We start from the raw sequence: 13269 nt of genomic DNA, 5'->3' as shown, positions 1-13269 counted from the left end.
CCACACCTCCATTTGCTGGCAACTACTGATCTGTTTTCTGTCCCTATAGTTTCTTATTTTCCAGAATGTAATGAAAATGTAACCATACTGTATGTGACTTTTTTTTTTTTTTTTTTGCGGTACATGGGCCTCTCACTGTTGTGGCCTCTCCCGTTGCAGAGCACAGGCTCCGGACGCGCAGGCTCAGCGGCCATGGCTCACGGGCCCAGCCGCTCCGCAGCATGTGGGATCTTCCCAGACCGGGGCACGAACCCGTGTCCCCTGCATCGGCAGGTGGACTCTCAACCACTGCGCCACCAGGGAAGCCCTGTGTGTGACTTCTGAATCCGGATTCCTTCTCTTATTATAATGCATTTGAGGTTTACTGATATTGTTGCATATAGTGGCAGTTGTTCCTTTTCATTTCTGAATAATTGTCCATAAGTATATGGACATTTAAGTCATTACATAGACCCAGGAGTGGGATTATTCACTTCCCAAGTCAAAGTGGGCCTTAAATTCAATTTTATTTCATTGCCAAGATTTTTGAAAATTGTTTCAATAATCTTTGCCTTTCCAAATTTGAAATTTATGAGTGAGATTATGCCTATATACAAAAGAAAAGACCATATTACGTCAAAGTTTAGAAGGAGATGGTTTTTCAAACAAACAATTTGGTTTGAGGAGGGGTGTGTGGAAGAGTGACCAGGTACTAGGGAGGAAGGTGTCAGGGAATGGATGGAGTTATAAAAGGTCAGATTCAAGGTAGCAGGAAAAATTCACTCTACCACTGAGGTGTCTAGTGAAAGCCTGGGAGGTGTTGTGGGAAATAAGTGTTATGCCAGTGTTCAAAGGGTAATTTACAAAAATGTAAAATCATGATTCTCATACAGATTTAAAAATGAACGTGTGTTAAAAATTTTTTTAACTCATTAATGATAAACTGGTAAGATGTTACAGTCAGTTTAAAGAGAACTCTAAACAGTTATATTTATAAATCTGGAATATTAAAATGAATGTGCAAATAGACACAAAACTAGCTTCTTCCACAGTGAGTGATGGAAGTCAGTTGGACCTCTATGGAACAGAATTTGCATGTCGTGTCTATAGACAAAAATTATTCTGCATTGTGCCAGTTATTTACAAAGCACGGAGTTGTAAAATACCTCCCATCAAACTGGAATCAGATAAGACAGAAAGGTGTGCTCTAGACAAGTGCCAGGCAACCACCCGCCCACTGGTCAAATCTGGCCCACAGTTACCTTTTGTAGGTCCTATAGTTAAGAAAGCTTTATGGGCCTCCCTCGTGGCACAGTGGTTGAGAGTCCGCCTGGCGATGCAAGGGACATGGGTTCGTGCCCCGGTCCGGGAGGATCCCACATGCCGCGGAGCGGCTGGGCCCGTGAGCCATGGCCGCTGAGCCTGCGCGTCCGGAGCCTGTGCTCTGCAACGGGAGAGGCCACAACAGTGAAAGGCCTGTGTACAGCAAAAAAAAAAAAAAAGAATGCTTTGTACATTTTTAAAGGGTTGTAAAAGCAAACAAACATTGGTAAAAAGGAAGAATAAGCTAGAGGCCTATGTGGCCCTTATAGAAGAAGTTTGCTGACCCCATTTTTTGGCCTTTGCTCTAATGCAGAGGTCAGTAAAAACTATGCCAGCCGCCCAATCCAGATGGCTGCCTGAGTTTTGTAAGTAAGGCTTTATCGAAACATAGACACACACAAACATGCTTTTTAAAAATTTACTGTCTATGGCTGCTTCGGTGCTACAATGGCAGAATTTAATAGTTATAACAGAGCAAAGCCAAAATATTGACTCTCTGATCCTTGATAAGAAAAGTTTGGTTATGCCTCCTTGGACAATACATGGTTCTCCAATGAAACACAAATTTATCCCTCCTGGGAAGATCTTTTACTTTTCCTGTCTCTATTTTTTCTTCTGTTTCTTTTGCTTGGTTTATCCCATTTTTTCCTTCCCATCATCCATAATTCTTTCTCATATTTTTCATCCTTTTTAACTCTTTCTTTCTCCATTAAATAGCCATAACCTGGAACTAAAATATATTTTTAAAATAATTTATCAAATGAAATTTTAGATTCCTCCTTAAATCTAAAGTAAAACTATACCTCTTTTTTTCTCACCACCTCCAATGCTCTAAGAGCCTAAAATTACTTGGAAGTCACTTTTCACTATGTTGTAAACATGTCTGTGGGTCAGTGACCCTTCACGAAAAGGACCTCTCACCTGAGAAACGAGAATCAGGGGTCCAGTTAGTTGCCTTCCCTTTTCCAAGCAAAACAAGGAACATTTATTGACATTTCAGTAAGTGAGAATTGAGAAAGTGACTTAATATAATCTGCTTTGTATGGCTCTTTACTTCCACTGGTATGTACATAAAGCAGTGTGAAGTTGAGATTGACTACTGAAAGTATAATGTCAGCATTTTAAATATAAGTGTATAAATACAATGTGATATAGATGATATCATAAATATAAAGTGTAATGTCAGCATTTTTAAAACCACAATATTCCCAAGCAGTGAGGAGATTTACAAGGACATGTTTACTGTCCCTCTCCCCTCTGCTGATTCTCTTTTGTCTCCCTAATCCCATCGTAGTCTCCTTTATTTTATCATTTACCCGTGTACATGTCTTAAGTGTCATTTTTCTCAAAATGCCATCCTTGATCCTCTTCTCTTCTATGTCTACATTCTATGAGCGTTCTCATCTACTCCTCTCATTTTAACTACCAGCTAATGATTCCCAGTCCATAACTAGAGCTGTAGACGTTACACGTATATATGCATAACATATATATTAAATTGTCATCTCTAGTTCAGTGATACTGGGTTGAACTCAACACAGCATCTCCCAGTCCACCCCATAAATTTATTTCTACATTCTTCCTCATCAAGCATAAACTTAGGAAACAACCCACACTCCTTTACCCCTATTTTCAATCAATCTTAATTTTTTTTTTATTGCAGGGGGGAGGTGTACTGGTATCTGCAATTTACATTGAAATACATAAAAATGATAGATGAAAGGATTGAGAGATGGATAGATGAATAGGTATGTGATAAAGCAAGCATAATAAAATTTTAATTGTAGAATTAGGTGGTGGTTATGTGTACTGACTGTAAAAGACTTTAAATATTATTGAATGTTTCAAATTTTTTCATTAAATGTGTTAAAAAATATTCTTTCAATTTGCCCCCAAAATATCTTTAGTGACTGCTACTGCTTTAGCCTAAACTCTCATCATCTCTTACCTAAACTATCATGTTTGTCCCTATTGGGTACTCCTAAAGGCAAGTTCCCTAAAATGTTGCTACTCACAGTGTGGCCCACAGACTGGTGAGCAGCAGCACATCACCTGCGAGCTTATAGGAAACACAGGTCCCACCAGACATACTGAATCAGAATTCACAGTTAAGAAGATCCCCAAGTAATTTGTGTAAACTTTGAAGTGTTGAGAAGCTCAGCTCTATATGGTAACTCTATCCTACATCATTCCCTTGCCTCAAACCCTTCAGTGGTTTCCCATTGCTTACAGGGTGATACCTAAGACCCTCAGAGTGGTTGCCTGTTGTGAACATTTTGAATATTTCCAGAGCACATGTGTTGTGTCTCATTCTGACTCCCCCTTCTCTGACACTCTCCACATACCTTAACTCAGCCTAACTCTGTCCTGTTTGTCCTTCAAGATAATTTAGTCCACATTGCTTTCTTATTACTTTGGCAATATCTTTATTGTAGCCCTGTATTTCACACTTTTTTGAAATAAGAAGGTATCTGTTAGTTTTCCCACTAGGCTGTGAACCTCAAAAAACAGAAAATGTATCTTATTCATGATTCTATTCCCAAGTATTTGCACAGTTCTTGTTGCAGATGTGAGCTATTTAACAAATGCTTATTGAACTTAACCCAAAAGCAGCTGACTATCCCTTCAGGTATATAGTTCAATGTGGAGTGGTGGTTCAGAAAGAGATTGCTAAAAGATAAGCAAACAAGTGAAACCAATTTTTATTTTATTATAGCTACACTCATTTAGCTATATCTACCTATCTACTTTAAGATAGGTAGATATAGTAGCTACCTATCTATATCTACATTCCAGATTCTGAATTTATTCATAAAAGACAGCTATTTCATTAAACATGTGTATTCTGAGTTCAAATGAAAAAGCCATACAAATTCACTCACTATGTATTTACTGAATGTCTATTAGAACAGGGCTAGTCTTACTGAGATGTAATATTGCTTTTGTTGCACTTAAAGAGGTCTTCTAAGTGCTTGTTTTCCAAAAGTTATAGAAATGATATTTCATCAGTTTTCATGCATAATAGATGAAAATACAATGTCATATTTATCAACAAAAGCAATGAAATGTCTTTTAGATATTCATTAGGCAATCAGTCACCCGTCAACAAAGCATAATTCAAATCTCATTTTGACTTTTGCCCATGAGATTATTACAACTAAATAGAAAATCAAATGTTTTGGGTATATACGTTTTAGTAGAGTAAATCAGAGCTGAAAGTAAAAAAACAAAAAGACTAACAATTCCTATCCTGGACCATGAAAAAAAATTCTTACAGTTTAAACCCTAATCCCATTCACCCTCCAATAAAGAGCAGTTTTTAGCCATATTAGTAGTATAATAAGATATATTTAAAGTTTTTTAAATTTAAGTATGTTGGCAGAATTCATCTAACTTTGAAATAATATTTTAGATGCCAATCACATAGAAGTAAGTAAGCTAATTATCATTTTATATAGAACGAATAAACTGAGAAATGGAGATTCTTCCTTCCAACCTCCGTCCTTCCACAATATTTATTGAGTGGTTATACTGAGGAAAACATTGTGCTATACTAGCCTCCAGGGATTCAAAGATAAAGCATTCCTTTATTCATTCCACAAATATTCAGCACCTTCTGCATGCCAGGCACTGTTCGAAGCCTTAGAAATACAGCAGTTAGTGAACAAAGTGCCTGTGCTCTTGGAGTTTATATTCTGGTGCGTGAGACAGACAAGTAAACAAATGGGTAAGGAGTACAGTTACAGACAGGTGCTCTGAAAAGTAAAAGACAGGGTAATGGTATAGAGTATACAATGTTGGAGAGTGGGGCAAGGATGACAGGGTAATATATAAGGTCGGGGAGCAGGGCAAGGATGCTATTTTAGGTAGAATAGCCAGGAAAGTCCACTCTGAGAAGACAGTATTTGAACAGAGCACTGAAAACGCTGAAAAAGTGAGCAATTTGAAGATTAGGAGAGGGGAGAGGTATTCCAGCCAGAGGGAACAGCAAATATAGAGACTCTAAGATGAGACTGAGCTTGGGGTGTTTTCAGCAAGGAAAAAGGGAAGTTGGAACGCAGGGCACCAGGTAGAGTGTGGTAGGATGAAAGGTCTGGAGGGGAGGCATGATCTGAGGATCCTTTGAGGAGTTTGGATTTTATTTAAAATTGGCTGGGAAGCCACTCAAGAGATTTAAGCAGGGAAAGTTTGTGAAATGATTCTCTTAGAAAGATCACTCCAACTACCATGTGGAGAAGGAACCATAGAGAAACAAATGGAAGCAAAGAGTTTGGTTAAGAGGCCATTACAACAGTTCAGGAAATAAATAATAGTGTCTTAGATTTCTCTCCACCTAGGTAGAGAGAACTGGTTAAATTGGAGGTATATTATAAAGGTAAAGCTGATAGGATTTGTATTGGATTTAGATTTAAGGGAATTGAAGGAGAATAGTCAAAGAAGACTCCTGTGTTTAAGTGATGAAGTGACTAGTAAATAGTGAGCTAAGATAGTAAGTGTAGGCAGAAGTTTGTGGGAAATTGAGATGATATAAGATGCCCCTTAGACATCAAAGTGGAAAAGCCAGGCAGGCAGTTTGATATGTACAACTGGAGCTCAGAAGACAGGTCAGGGCTGGAAGAACAAATTTGGGAGTAATTCACACATAGATGACATTTGAAGCCTAGGGGCTGGATGACATCAGCTAAAGAAGAAATAAATAAAATAAGCCTTAGCACTGACCCAAGTCATAATATCTAGAGCCAATGAGAAAGTTTGAGAAGGTGCAGCCAGTGATATAGGAAGAAACCCAGGAAGCAGATCAGGTTTCATGGGCATGTTACCAGTGCAGCACACAGTGCTTTGCACTCAGAAGGGCCCCAGACTTGGTTGCTAAGCTGCCACGAATTCTTACTTATTTTATCTTTGAACTTGTGTTTTGTAGGTGAAGTCTGATGGGACAATGGAGCATGCCAACGAGGAGAGACGATACCCACATTGTGTGTATCAGCCATTCCTTGACACCCCATTCATATTCCTGATGCCCCATGAGCACAGAGTTCTAGGGGACCCATGATGCGTTGGGTGTTCAATGAGGCTCCAATCAAGTACATGTAAGTATATTACACCGACAACAGAGCAAGTGGTGGTGTGGGTGCTGACAGCCTTGAGAGGCGGTGCTTTCTGTTCAAACCAGAATTTGCTTTTAAAACAGACAGAAGGCAGTGGTGATCTAAGAAGCATGAACAACCAAAGAACCCTATCCGATCCTTCCTTACTTATGTTACTGCTGTGATTGAATTGGGTCCTGCTGCTTGCTGCGTACAGAATCAGTTACATACTGACAAACGGTAGAAAGGAGAGGTGCTTTTAATCAGAATGCCGGCAATCTGCGGAGACGGTGGACTCAAGTGTTCCCCAAAAACAGCCTCTGAAGATTCTGCTCGGCCATGAAAGTTTTAAAGGAAAGGAAGGAAGCAATCTCAGTTAATCATTGAGGTGAGGGTCAGAGTCATCGCCATTCCCCACTGTGTGCAGGCTTGTCACTCGTGATCTTCCTCTAGATGTCATCTTGTTCATAGAACTTGGTCACACAGTTTGTTTGGAAGATTACTGAAAAGGAAGCTAGGGAAGACATCTTGTTATCTGTTAATTACTTATTCTTCATTTCTACTTCTTTGATCTACGGAAAGAACTGACCAGTTAGGGAAGGTATTTTTATATATATATAAATTTATTTATTTGTTTTTATTTTTGGCCGTGTTGGGTCTTCGTTGCTGTGTGCGGGCTTTCTCTGCTTGCGGAGAGCAGGGGCTACTCTTCGTTGCGGTGCGCAGGCTTCTCATTGCGGTGGCTTCTCTTGTTGCGGAGCACGGGCTCTAGGCGCGCGGGCTACAGTAGTTGTGGCTCGCGGGCTCTAGAGCGCAGGCTCAATAGTTGTGGAGTACGGGCTTAATTGCTCCGTGGCATCTTCCCGGGCCAGGGAAGATGCTAGGGCCAGAGATGAGTAGAGCATGGAGGTGCTTGGTTTAAAAGTTAGTTACAATATAGTTTTGTTAAAGTGACAAGAAAAGGGGCTTCCTGCTGAGGGTCGTTTCCTGCAAAGAGCTGCTTACATTACTTCCCTGTATTAGCCAACCACTCACCCTGAAATGTAGAAGGAGCGGGAAAGATAGAGGAGGCCATAGAGACTTTTCCTTTCTCATCCATAAGCCAAAAATAGACAGTATTGATAGAATGCATGCATTTCAAGAAGTGAAATAAAAATAATTAGATTAGTCTTGTGCAGCACTGTGCTGGAAAAAATTAAAAATATATATGCGTGCATGGGCTACAAAATATGAATTGTGTAATTCATGCGAGTTAAATGCTCTTATATTTTCATTAAATCTGGCATTGCATAATGTAAATTTGGATGGTAAAATTCATGTCTATAATTTAAATTCTAAATTTTTATTTATTTATGAACAACATAGAAAGCAAATTTAAAAAAACATGACAAGTTGAGGGAGAGACAGTGGAAGAAAGGAAAAAGCTTTATAATTTACTACCTTAGGGCGTTTTTTCCTTGTTTTTTGAACAAGGGAGCCCACATTTTCATCTTGCTCTGGGCTCACAAATTATGTAGCTGGTGCCGCCAGAAGAATATGGTGTCCTGGAGTCCAAGTGAAGAAAGTGCTTCCAGGAGGAGGGAGGGATCTGTCAACTATGTCAAATGCTGCTGAGAATTGAGTGAGATAAGAACAGAAAATCAATCATTACCTTTGGCATGGAGACTATCCAGTTAAAGTCAATTCTGTCAGAGATGGTGAAGGATATGTATATAATAATTTAACATTAGTAAAAATAAAGGGGGAGATTTATACACTCATTTTTATCTGTGATGTTTTCTTTTAAATATATTAGCTTTATTCTAATTATGTTTCAAGAATAAATTAGCATTTGTTCAATGATAAAGTGGAATCGCCCTAAAACTGAAACAACTTAAGAAATATAATTAAATTATTACTGTTTATATCTTCTGTTGTGGCAGGTTTAAAAATGTTATTTTATTTTTCTTTCTCTTTATTTTCTTTCTGTTTTTATTTTTCGCCTTTACTTTCAAGATGTCAACACAAAATGGAGTAAATTATAATTAGATCAAATTGGCACAAAAAAGTTTGTTAAATAAAAACATGTATGTTTCCTACATGAAATGTAGTTGTAATACAACGACCAAAACCCTGCCGTCTTCCTTATTATTATTACCGTAAAAATACAATTTTTGAGTTTATTCTGTAGTACCTGAAGTCAGCCACAAGATGGCAGATGTTACATAGTCAACAAATCGTTACTTGAAACTGGATATAAGATCACTTAAAATTATGATTCTGCAGAAACGTAAAACCCTATTGATTCATTCTCCCCACCCTTCCTGCTCTTGAAGAACTCATTTTGGGGGCTTGAAAAAGCTTTCCCATATACATATACAAGATGGATAATTCAGAAAGCAATTCTGGAGTCCTATCAGCTCCATAAAACATAATATTAAATCACAAAACTGAGTAACAAATTGCATTTAAATGACTATGAAGATGAATGGCAGTGTTGTACTGGAATGTTTTCAACCAAGGCCAAATGGATAACCACATTGATCTTGCATTTTATATCTTACAAAGAAGGACATGATGTAAATAAAGATCACAAAGCAAAGCTAATATATTTACTGCTATGTTAAACTAGTTACAGAGGATTAAAAAAAATTTTGATAAATTGTTTGTTCATTTGATTACTATGTTGGTTATTTGTTCCTTATATGTCAGTTGCAATTGAAGAGTACAGTGAGGAGGAAGAAACCTGAGCTGTTAGAATAATGTTATCTGCAGAGTTTAATGCTGTCCCCTACATATAAAGATTGAATTTTAGAATCTGCTAGAGATTATAATTCTAACTAATCAAATTCCTTTTGTGGGGTTGCACATTATAATACTTATATTTTGACTGATAACTTGAAATATATTTAAGCAAAAGGTGAACCTTTGTAAGTTTGTAATTTTCCTAAGGTAATGCAAGTACTACTCTTCACTTATGAAAAAGGGATTTTTTTTTTCTGTTTGACTATTTTGTGAACATTTTATTAAGATAGCTGTGGATATCCTGCAATATTTCATACCAGGTATCTTTTTTTTTTTTTTTTTTGGAAAATAGTGAAAGAACAGGAATTGATTAGCATGATGGGAAATTTTGGAACTTGAAAATAAAGAATCAGGGTCAGAAAATAAACCACATTCCCTACTGGAATTCTGCATCACTCCTGACACTCTTTCCTCTCTCATTCCATATGTACTCTCTCCTTTATTTTCCTCCCATCTCTCTGCCTGCCCCTTCTCAGTCTCTTCCCTGGGCTCCTCTTCTGTCTCTTCTTTAATTCTTTGGCTCTCAACATTTTTCTTATCACTCTTCACTATTGATTTATAAAATCTTGAGCATTTAATTCATTACCAATGTTTCAACTGCAATGAATAACTAGTTTCTCTCCAAATCCTATGAGTCAGCATCACATAGGGGTTATATTTAAGCTCTGGCATTAGACTGCTTAGGCTCAAATACTAGTTTGACCACTTAATGGTTAGGTGATATCGATAAATTACTTAACCTCATTGTCTTAGTTTCCTGTCCTGGAATTTTAGAATAATAACTCTAAATCTTGTTGTTAGGTTAGAATGAAGCAATTCATGTAATGCGCTTAGCACAGTATCTGGCAAAAAGTAAGGACCTAATAAATATTCCATCTAGGGCTTTTTCTCAGAAAATAGAGCCATATACAATGGAGATCCTCACTCTGATGTCTTACAAAAAGCTTGAGATGATAGATCCAAATCTTACAAACCAATATATTACCATCCCTAAATCAGTTTCCCCAAAGATGGGAAAACTTTACTGTTTAATATTTAATATTGTAGAGTTTTTCCTCTAAAGTCAAGAGCAAAGGTACCTACCATATCCATAACATTTATCATTATGTTGCAGATACTAACCAGTGCAATTAGACATGAGAAAGCAATTACTGAAATATGAATAGGAAACAAAGAAGTAAAACTATGTTTATTAAGAGAGGATGTGATTATACAGCTGGAAAATTCAAAAGAATCCATGGAAAAATACAATAATCAACAAGAGAATCTCGATAAAATAACAAGTTATAAAATGAGGATATAAAAATTAATAGCATATGTATGTATATATGTTTACAAACCTATACATAAACATATATTTGTATAAATAAAGAACAGTTTGAATATATAAAGAGAAGACCCCATTTATGATAGAAAATAAAAGAGAAAAAAATATTTTAACATAAAGTTAACAAGAAATGTCCAAAACTTATATAAGCAAAACTGGAAATTTCTTTTGGAAAAAAATAGATCTTAATGAATGGAAAGACATATCAATTCTAGGAGAGAAAGAAAGGCCAACATCATGAAGATGTCAGTTTTCCCTAACTTAAGGGCTAGGAGAAAAAGCCACTTACAGTACTGTAAAGCCTCTGTAATTCAAACAATTCTATATTAGCACATGAATAGGAAAACAAACCAAAGGAAAAAGAGAAAATCCAGAAATATATCCAATTGCATATGGAAATTAATATACATTATATGTGGCATCACACATCACTGGGTAAAAGATGGACTTTTAAATAAATGTTGTTCTGATTACTGGGTAGCCATATGGAGAAAAATTAAATTGGATCCATTTCTTACACCATAAGCCAGGATAAATTCCCAACAGATCAGATATTTAAATCAAAGGTATAAAAAAGCACCATGCATATATTTGAAAAAGCACTTGTGAATTCCTTTATAATCAGGGGATGAGAAAGCATTCCTAAATATGCCTCAAAAATCTAGAAGCAATGAGAAAAAAGATTGACAAATTTTATCAGATGAAAATTAAAAATCTTTTCATGGTAAAAATACCATATCAGACACAAAGTAAAAAATACAAATAAGAGCCTGGGAAAAAATATTTGCAAAATATACAGTGAAATGTGTAATGATATATAATACAAAGGTACCTCTAATATATAAAGAGCTTCTAAAAACTGAGATGAAAAAGGCCAAGAACAGATCTACAGAAAATTCATAGAAAAAGATACGAAAATTACTCTGAACTGTATGAAAAGTTGCCCAACCTCATGCACAAGTTGATACAATTGTTCACTGGGTGATGGGTACATGTGTGTTCATTATATACATGTATATCCAAATTAGATGATGTCATTCATCTGATTGAGAACTTCAGGTGGCTTCTCACAGCCTACAGTAAAGAGTCCACTCCTTAGCATGGCATTTAAGACTTTTTAGAATCTGAGTTTTGCCTAGTTGTTTAGCCAAATCCCTCACTATTACCCAACTCCACAACATTATGTTTTGGTTTCATCAAAGGTTTTGTTATTCCCCAAATGTGGCATGTATTTTTTCATCTGTCCATGCCCTTCAACATGTTATTTCTGCTGTCCACAGTGCACTTTCCTCTGTTCTCTGCTTGGGAAAATTCTACCATTCTTCAAAATATACTCAAAGTTCAAGTATTTGAACTTGCTTGCTCCTTTGAGTTTCCATGACACTTTCCACAGGCATCTATTAAAGCCCTTCTTACACAGTTCTATAATAATTGGCTTTGATGTATGCCTCTGCCATGGATACAGGGTACTTTCTTGCCCGTTTCTTTAGTATTTCTACTACTTAGCACAATGCCTGGCCCGAAAGAGGCATGGAATACATTTGTTGAATAATATTTTTATGCACTTGCCAAAAGACTTCAACATTTCCTATATAGATCTTTCAGGACAGATGTCAAGGGGAAATAGAAGCTAGAAAATAGATGTCTTGCAGACTTTGTTTGCTTAGCACCCTGAATTTTGGCTATCAGTCAGGACTTTTAGTTAAACTACATGTATTCAGCTCAAACTAGCTCTGCAAATGGGCAGTGTATTTGTTCTGAAAGGCAAACCTTGGAAAGTAGATTTAGCTTCAGAGACAATGGATCTCTCTCTCTCTCTTTCTCCCTCTCTCTCTCTCTCTCACACACACACACACACACACACACACACACACACACACACACACACTTCTTCCCATTTCCGATTGTTGTCTTCATCATCTTAGGCTGTGATATCCATGAGGCAGGAACTGGTAGCAGATAGTTCGGGGCTTATATTCTTATAGCCTTGTAACTAACAAGGAACAAAGCTATTTCCTGCCAGATTCCGTTAGAAAAATTTCATGAAAATACTCCGCTTGGCCTTCTAGCACCCAGGCCCCATCCTGGGGGTTGGGATAATGTGGTCAGCAGCCCCTGTCATGTGGTTCCCATATGAGGACCATATTTTGGAATGTGGGAGGAGCAGCTCCCCAAGACAACAAAGATCTTATCTGGACATGCAAAGGAATGACTCTCCACCATACCTGTGAAGAAAATAACAAGATCCAATGTTGAAATGATGTTATATAATTTTATGATTAAAATTTTCTTATTCCTGATAAATAAATATTGTAACTCAAATACATGATAAAATATATCAATAAAATAAACAACTGATCAGGAATCTTATTTGGACACTTTCATCTTTTGCTTCTCCTTTCTAATTATTATTTTTTTTTGTTCTTATCATCTAATTATTTTTTAAATAAGGATACACCCAAAGAGTAAAACTCCCGAACCTAAACTTTCTAATTTTTTAGAAACTTTTTATTATTTTATTCTTTGTCAACCATATACTCTTTTTTCTTTCTTTCACTGAGCATATTTCCCCCAAAACCAACTACAGTATTCAAAAAGAAAAGAAAAAATTGAAGAGAAAAAAAATTTTATATGTGAATAAGTTACTGCTCAAAGATGTTTTGAGAGTAGAAAAAAAAAATGGAGCAACACTTCCATGATATTCACTCTTAACCAGATTTTCTGATAGTACTTGTGATGCTGTTCACACTGCTCTGTATCCAGAAAACT

General features: G+C 36.7%; 1 long non-coding RNA gene across 2 annotated transcripts in view; it reads left to right on the top strand.

Moving 5' to 3' along the window:
- The window catches only part of LOC137224883 (uncharacterized), a 166203-nt gene that overhangs the window by 118257 nt on the left and 34677 nt on the right, over positions 1-13269 (top strand). The window contains exon 3 of one of the 2 annotated variants that reach the window (XR_010943550.1): positions 6224-6392. This is a non-coding gene — a long non-coding RNA (uncharacterized lncRNA). Of the gene's footprint in view, positions 1-6223; positions 8176-13269 lie in introns of those variants that run through there. The other variant, XR_010943549.1, reaches the window with a different exon arrangement.

This window comes from Pseudorca crassidens, chromosome 5, assembly GCF_039906515.1.
Source record: "Pseudorca crassidens isolate mPseCra1 chromosome 5, mPseCra1.hap1, whole genome shotgun sequence".
Classification (NCBI taxonomy): domain Eukaryota; kingdom Metazoa; phylum Chordata; class Mammalia; order Artiodactyla; family Delphinidae; genus Pseudorca; species Pseudorca crassidens.
Note: the sequence above shows the minus strand (reverse complement) of the source record. Positions and strands in the feature narration are given on the sequence as shown.